We start from the raw sequence: 7,756 nt of genomic DNA on the forward strand, positions 1-7,756 counted from the left end.
TCCCCCTTGATCACTAATTGAGAAAATACTTTACAGCTGGATCTCATGGAGGCATTTCCTCAACTAAAGCTCCTGTTCTGTGATAACTCCAGCTGTGTCAAGTTGACACAAAATTAGCCAGTACAACTATCATATCTTTTTTGCCTGCCTCCCCTCACCTCCGAGACAGATCTCACTATGTAGCTCTAGCTGTTCTGGAACTCATGATGTAGACCAGGCTGGCTTTGAACTCACCAAGATCTGCCTGCCTCTGCCTCCCAAGTGCTTAGATTAAATGCATGTATACCAGACTGTTTATTATTAGTATTAGTATTACCATTATTATTATTAATGACCCAACAAGTTTCAGTAGGTTTGTGTACAGGATCATGGATAAGTGCTTATTTATAGGAATATACCTTACCAACGGCTATACCACTGAAGTGTTCTCTCCCATCAACCATCAATGCATATAAATTGTCACAGAAAGGTGGATCCTGAGGAGAGCCCCCCTACTCCATGCCAGGATGTCGATGGACTCCATCTTATGCAGACACAAATGGCTGTCATGCCAGAGCTCAGTATTTGCATCCCGGCAACTCTCCCTTGTCCCTGGTTCCATTCTGTCCCTTCTAGTGCAGTGAGGAGGTGATGCTTTCTGTTCCCCAAGAAAGCATTCATCGGTGTCTTTTCTCAGTGCATTGACCCAGTGTCTCTGGAATAATCACTGCAAGAAGGAAGCCTCTCTCACCAAAGCTGACAACAACACTAACCTGAGGCAGAAACATAGTTGCTGAGAAGGCAATTTGATGGGCACATCATGTCCCTTAGCAAAAAAGCAGCAGACGTTTCCATACCAGGACCTGTGGCAGGTTTAGCAGGACAATGAAGGGATACCTTCTGCCAACGACATTTAGTAGTTTGGAAAGGGCTCTTTCTTTGGTTGAGCCTTGGATGGGACCACAGCCCCAGTCGACAGCTGACTTGCAGCCCCAGGAGAGTGCCTGAGGCTGCTAAATCAGTCAAGCCAAATGCAGCCACCTGACCTGGAGAAATTAGGATAAGTGCGTGCTGTCTGCAGCTGCCCAGTTTGAAGTGGTTTGTAGCACTCACTAAAACATGGCACAAAAACATGTTGGATTGGTTACACAAACAAGAGGCTGGTTAAGTATTGGTTAAGCACAATGCTTTTTTTTTTTTTTTTTTTTTTTTTTTAGCTGACTGAGTATTCTAGTCATTGACTAGAAGGTTAAACTCCATCACCACATTGCCTTGTGGTCTAGTGACCTACATCACCACTGACTGGTGTGGTAAGCTCCCTTCTTGCCTGGCTGACCGTGATACACCCAACACTTGCTTCTCTATGTCCTCTTCAATAACCTCTCTTTTTCAGGTGTCTCTGTGGACTCCTGGGTGAAGTCCTAGAGAAGCAAGCACCATCCTGAGAAGTGCATCTATCTGCTTAATAGACCTGAGAGTCATTTTTCTGACACTGGGCAACACTGGGCAGGGGAGATCAGGTATCTGCACCTTGTCCCGACTGGGGACATTTCTGCCTTTGGCATGCTGTCCCTGCTTCTCTGCACACAGTGTCCCCAGTCTGATTTCTGAATGACTGTAAATCGCTCCCAGGAAGCTTTTGAAGTGAAGCCCCTATCTTTGAGCTGACCCTCTGTGGTCACCTCATGATGGAGAACCCCGGAGCAGCTTCTTTTCTCTTCCACACGCAGGGCGCAGGGTGGTTCTCTTGATTTTTATGGTCCAGGCTCCCATAGATAGACCTGTTCTATTCCTAGCTCTTCCTCTACCACGTCCGGTACTCCAGTCTGCGTGTTTGAAAACAGTGGTCAGAATACACCATTTAGTCTGTTTTTATTCTATAAAGAGGAAGGAAAGAGTAGTGTAACATTGTAACATTGTGGCTGAATAGTGAAGGGTTCCTCACAGCTGTTCAAGGATGTATTTTTTTTTTTTCCTGAAGTGAAGAGAGACAGATTCCCCTCACACTCCGGGACATGTTCCATGAAGCCCCCTCATCTGTCATGTTCTCAGAGATCAATGAAGAAGAGTCAGAAATGCTTGGTCAGAGTGATGGGCTCAGAAATGACTGGTCAAGGTTGGCACTGAAGTCCTGACAGAGCTGCTGGCGACCATTCCTTGAAGGCGCTGCTGGCTGGAGGCTCACCCTGCTCCCAGGAGCCTTGCTCTGGGGCTGGTCACCCGTTCCTTTCCAGTCAGACTGCTGCTCCACACTAGGTAGACTGAGCCAAACATGAATGTTGTTGGGATTTGCAAATAAACCGGAACCTTTCAAACTTTCGCCAGCTCCGGGATCCTGCCTTTTACATCTTCTTGAGTCTTCTTGAGTCTGATACCCAAAGCCACTGACTTCCTGAACTTGAATGTCAATCAGACATCACGTGTACCCAGCTTTCCAATGTACTCTCAGCATCACCCCCCCTCTTCCTTTGCCCTAATGCAGCAGTTCACAACCTCCCCAGTGCTGCGACCCTTTAATACAGTCCCTCCTGTTGTGGTGACCCCAGTTATAAAATTATTTTCGTTGCTACTTCATAACTACAATTTTGCTACACATTGATTTCATTCCCAGAACCATGATTGCTGTCTTATTAACACTAAGAGAGCAGCCCAAGAGTGTTTGAAGAGTAAAGAAAGCAAGAACATGGGACTGCGGGACTCTGTCTGGTTTGTGTGTCTGGTTTGTCTGTCTGTCCAGTTTTGTTTGGGGCCTGGAACTTACTGTGCAGACAAGAGTGATCTCAAACTCACGGAGATCTGCGTGCTTAATGTCTCTAGTGCTAGGATTGAAGGTGTGTGCCTGTATGACTTTTGACAGGACATAAATTAGCCAATGCTGTTGCTGCCTGCTCCTGGGCCCATGGTATGTGAACTCTTGTATTCGGTGGTCTAGAGTAGACTGAGTGGCCTTTGTTGCTAAACGTCCTGAGTAGCTCAGAAGCCCTGCGATAGAAGGGTTTGCTCAGGTTATCCTCACACTCATGCGGCTCATGTATCCTGTTGCAATCCGGAGCAGGGTGACTGGGTTTTGTTGAAGGAAAAGCATACTTACAACAAACACATACAGTTTTAGTTCTAGCTCGATGAATGCTCACAAATTATCAGCCTTACATAACTTATGTAAGCAGTGCCCAGATCACTTGACTAAGCTACAGTCCAGTGGAAGGTTTGCCTAGCTCGACCCAGCCCTAGGTTGGTCAGATCCCTCATGGGGAGAGGAATAAAAAAGGGGAAGGGGAAGAAAAGGTTGGGGAGGAGAGGCAGTGGAGGGGAAAAAAAATCTCACCACTTAGGGATTTGGGGAGACTGAGGCAGAAAGCTCATACATCACCAAGGCTCTGTATGAACAGACTTTTTTTAACCTCCATGTTTTAATCACAACCCCCTGTCATATTATTCTGTTTTTAAGAACATGAGTCAGGGTGAACTGCCTTCCAATTTCATGAAGCAGAACCTCAATTAAGCGTGCCTTTTGGCCTGGCTCTGTTGCTCGTCTTTACAGCTGTGGGGGTTACCCAGTTTGGTGTGTGTCAGTAATGTGCTCATGTTGTAGACTGGGAACATTGCATAAAATCTACCACACTTGTTATAGGTAGTCTATTGCCAGCCTGTTCCAGTTCAGGGCTATTACAGATAGTACTGCCATGAACAAGCACACAGTCTCTTGGTAAGTGTGTTTACACACTTTGGGATGAATTGATGGGTTACACAGTAGGCCGATATTCATGCTCAGCATCTATATTTCCAAATGAATTTTCAGATCCTTTTTACTTCTCTTCGTGTCCTTACACACTCACTCAAAGAACTTACTTCACACAAAGTGTGTATATATATATATATACATACATATATATATATCAGATATTCATAATATCATTGTATATGTATAACGGCATGTACACATATACATATGGGTGTGCATACACAAATGTGTAATAGATTTATGTGTATAAAGTATATTTGACATATAACATAAAATATATAGCATAATAGAGTGTCAAACGATCTGGGATATGCAAATGGCCAAAGATAGCCATTCCCGTCTTAGATGCTGTTCATCAATGGATTCATCTTCAGGAATATTTCCATTGTCTTTGGCTTGCATTCTGGAAGTTACTATAATTCACTTAGTTTGTATAGTTATTTGACAAATTGTAAGTAGGCAGAACAAAGAGGCTTTTCTGCCACAGCACTGTACTTAGGAGAAGAGGTTCCTCATGTTCTATTTAGAGCAGAGAATAAAATCTTCAGCGGGAGAATAGTCTAGTAAAAGCTGCCAGGCCAAGGTCTCAGATGCAGTATTGATTTTTTTAGAATTATTTTTGTTTTCAACAAACCACCTTTTCCTGCATGCTTTTTCCTCATTCAGCCTCTGGAAACAACTTGGGCTGCGGTGTGATATTAACACAGCTCTTCTATGAGCTGTCTCACAAAACCAGGATCAATCTTTAGAATTTCTATAAAAGAAAACATTATGGTGTTGGGGATCTTTTTTTTTATCACAGTAGGACGCAAAAATATATATTATTTGATTTGTTCTCGATTGGCCTCATGGGAAAAATATATTGCTGTTCATAAATATGTAATTTCCCACAAGTGATAAATCTTTGATATTAAATCACTAATACCCAAGACCCCAAACTCATGAAAAGGCCCAGGACCATGACTTCAGCCAACCTGTCACTGGCTTCTTTTTCTTTTTCCTTTTTTGAAGACAGGCTTACCACACAGTCCAGGATGCCCTTAGACTCACTGTGTGCTGTAGGCTGACCTTGAACTTGTGATCCTCTTGTCTCTGTCTTCCTAGCACTGGGATCACAGTCCTGGACCACAGGTTCATCTCTGCCACCTGTTTCTAATGGGAAAAAAAATTACCTAGTGTTCATGATCTCGGGTCTCGGGGAAATTTCCTGAGTTGGGGAGGATGTTTGTGAATGTGTCTCTCATTATAAAGGGTGTAGATGGCTGCCATTTAAATGCCAAAAATATAGTTCTTTAATTCAAGCACTCAGGAAAATGGAACGCCAAATAGAAATGCAAAGTTGGGTCAGAAAACACTATAGGAATCATAACGATATAAATGCATTTGAAGCCCAAATACCAGGAAATGCTGACTTAGAGGAGGAGTGACTCTTGCGCATGACCTCTATGAATGAACCATCTTAAGCCTGAGACTGATGGAGCATCTTCTTTTAAAGGGATGGAATTCTGACTGTGTGCAAGAGCGCTTAGTGGGTGCTCTGCTGTGACTTAAGAACTGCACAGGTACAGGCTTAGCAGACCCCAGCTTAGACACATTTCCAGTGAATGCTGGGAGTTTGGTCATGGATGCTTATGATGAATTATGGAATTCTCCAATCCTTAAGGTCCTCCTAGGACAGTAGTTCTCCAACTTCCTAATTCTTCAGCTCTTTAATTCAATTCCTCATGTTGTGGTGATCCCAACTATAGAATTATTTCTGCTGCTACTTCATGACTGTAATTTTGCTACTGTTATGATTCATAATGTCCATATATGATATGAAGAATATCTGATATGTGACCCCTGTGAAAAGGGTTGTTCAACCCCAAAGGGGTTAAGACCCATAGGTTGAGAACCATTGCTCTATGAAGTCACTACTACAAACTCCTTAATAATAAAGGGAGAGAGGGAAGAAAGCCTTTGTCATTTCCCTCTTCTTTGCTCTTCTGAACCAAGAAATGACGCATGTTATTTCTTGCCCAACAGGGGACCCTGCTCAGCTCACCAGTGAGATAAGGCAAGCTCTTCCACTGAATGAAATAGGAGTAGAGGTGGGTACTGGATAGTTTCATGTCAATTGGATGAGAGCCAGAGTTGTCTGAGATGAGGGAGCCTCAATTGAGACTTGGCCTCCCTAAGACTGGGCTGTAGGCAAGCCTGTAGGGCAAATTCTTAATTAGTGATTGTTGGGGAGGAACCTGGCTCATTGGGGATGATGCCATTCCTGGGATGGTAGTCTTGGGTTCTATAAGAAAGCAGGCTGAACAAGTCATGGAGAGCAAGCCAGTCAGAAGCACTCCTCCATCGCCTCTGCACCAGCTCCTGCTTCTAGATTCCTGCCCTGCTTGAGTTCCTGTCCTGACTTCCTTCAATGATGGACTATCACATGAAGTATAAGCCAAATAAACCCTTCCCTCCCTGACTTGCTCTTGGTCATAGTGTTCATCCCATTGTAACCCTAAGATAGAAGCTGGTAGGTACCAGGAATGTGGGGTATTGCTATGACAGACCTGACTGTTTTGGGGAAGTGTTGTGGAAGGACTTCAAAACTTTGGACTAGAAAACTCATTGAGGGTTCAAACCTTGGTGGGAGCTTGGAAGTGCAGATGGTAGAGACCTAGCTTGTGAAGTTCCAGAGGGAATTTAAGACTCATTTAAAGGTTGTTGGATAGTTTGAATTAAGAACCCGTGGTTCTTGTGTGCTGGGAATGAAGAGTCAGCCAAAAAGAAAAAAGAAAAAAGAAAAAGAGAAAGAGAAAGAGAAAGAGAAAGAGAAAAAGAAAAGGAAAAAGGAAAAGAGAAAGAGAAAGAGAAAGAGAAAAAGGAAAAGAAAAAGAAGGAAAAGAAAAAGAAAAAGAAAAAAGAAAAGAAGGAGGAGGAAGAGGAGGGGGAGAAGATGTGCTAGAGAGGATGTGTGTTAGTCAGTCACTGTGGAAATCAGAATGGAGGTTCCTCAAAACAAAAAACAAAAAGCAAAAAACAAAGCAGATCAAGCGATGCTGCTCAAAGGAGTCTAGTCTGGAGACATCGACTGGATCAGCCATATTCACTGAAGCACTGTTCACTGAAGCCATGAGACCAGCCTGCTGCCCACTGATGGTGTGGACAGAGAAAGTGAGTTATTAATATTAATACAGTGGAGTTTCCTTTAGCCATGAAAGAGAGCAAAGTCGTGTTATTTTTCAGGAAAACAGACGGGACTGGAGATCCTCATGATAAGGAAAACAAACCAGACCTAGAGAAACAAGCATCCCTCTTTCCCTCATGCATAACCTAGACTTAAAGAAAAAAAAAAGATGTGAAAGTAGCAGGGGTACCTCAGTGAAAAGTGGGGAGCAGCAGGAAGGGAGTGGGGATGAGAGAGGGTGGAGAGGATGAGCCTGTGCCACACACACTATGAAAATGCTGTCATAAAACCCAGTACTTTGTATATTAATACATACTGGTAAAAAATGAATGGAAAAAAGTAATCAGTGAGCCAGGAGTTGATTTATAACTGAGTCAGTTTCTAGTCAGGTCACTCCACTCCAAATATATATTTCAAAGCTCTGCGTGATGCCCAGAGCCATAGAGAGAGGAGGCAGTCTACAAAGTGCAGATCTTGTCACTTGTGGATCTGGTGAATGACGCCGTTTGAATTGCCTCTTGATGGTTTATTATCCTACAAGTCTTAAGCGTTTCCCACAGTGAAGGAGGTCTTCAGACACCCACGTGGCCACTTGCCTTTCACTTCCAGCCTCCTAACAGAGTCTGCATCAATCTCCACTGGGCCTCTCTTAGTCCTCATTTGCAAAGCGTTCGGCTAACCAGATTCCCAGTTGATTTTTTTTTTTCAAGCGAGTGTTTCTCAGTTGGTGAAGGTTGCTTATAAAGACGGTTGTACATCCTGAGCTCCTGCCGGATATCAAAAGACAGAATTAACTATGAGCTTCTCCCTCTGTGCTCACCATGAAAATATTAAACAGGATGGAGACGTGAGAAAGGTGCGGGGACAGA

General features: G+C 43.6%; 1 long non-coding RNA gene across 1 annotated transcript in view; it reads left to right on the plus strand.

Moving 5' to 3' along the window:
• The window catches only part of LOC115064387, a 10,072-nt gene extending 7,563 nt beyond the window's left edge, over positions 1–2,509 (plus strand). The window contains exons 2-3 of the long non-coding RNA XR_003844205.1: positions 1,373–1,499; positions 1,961–2,509. This is a non-coding gene — a long non-coding RNA (uncharacterized LOC115064387). The remainder of the gene's footprint in view (positions 1–1,372; positions 1,500–1,960) is intronic.
• The last annotated feature ends 5,247 nt before the right edge of the window (positions 2,510–7,756 follow it).

The sequence above is a fragment of the Mus pahari genome, chromosome 7 (genome assembly GCF_900095145.1).
Source record: "Mus pahari chromosome 7, PAHARI_EIJ_v1.1, whole genome shotgun sequence".
Taxonomy (NCBI): domain Eukaryota; kingdom Metazoa; phylum Chordata; class Mammalia; order Rodentia; family Muridae; genus Mus; species Mus pahari.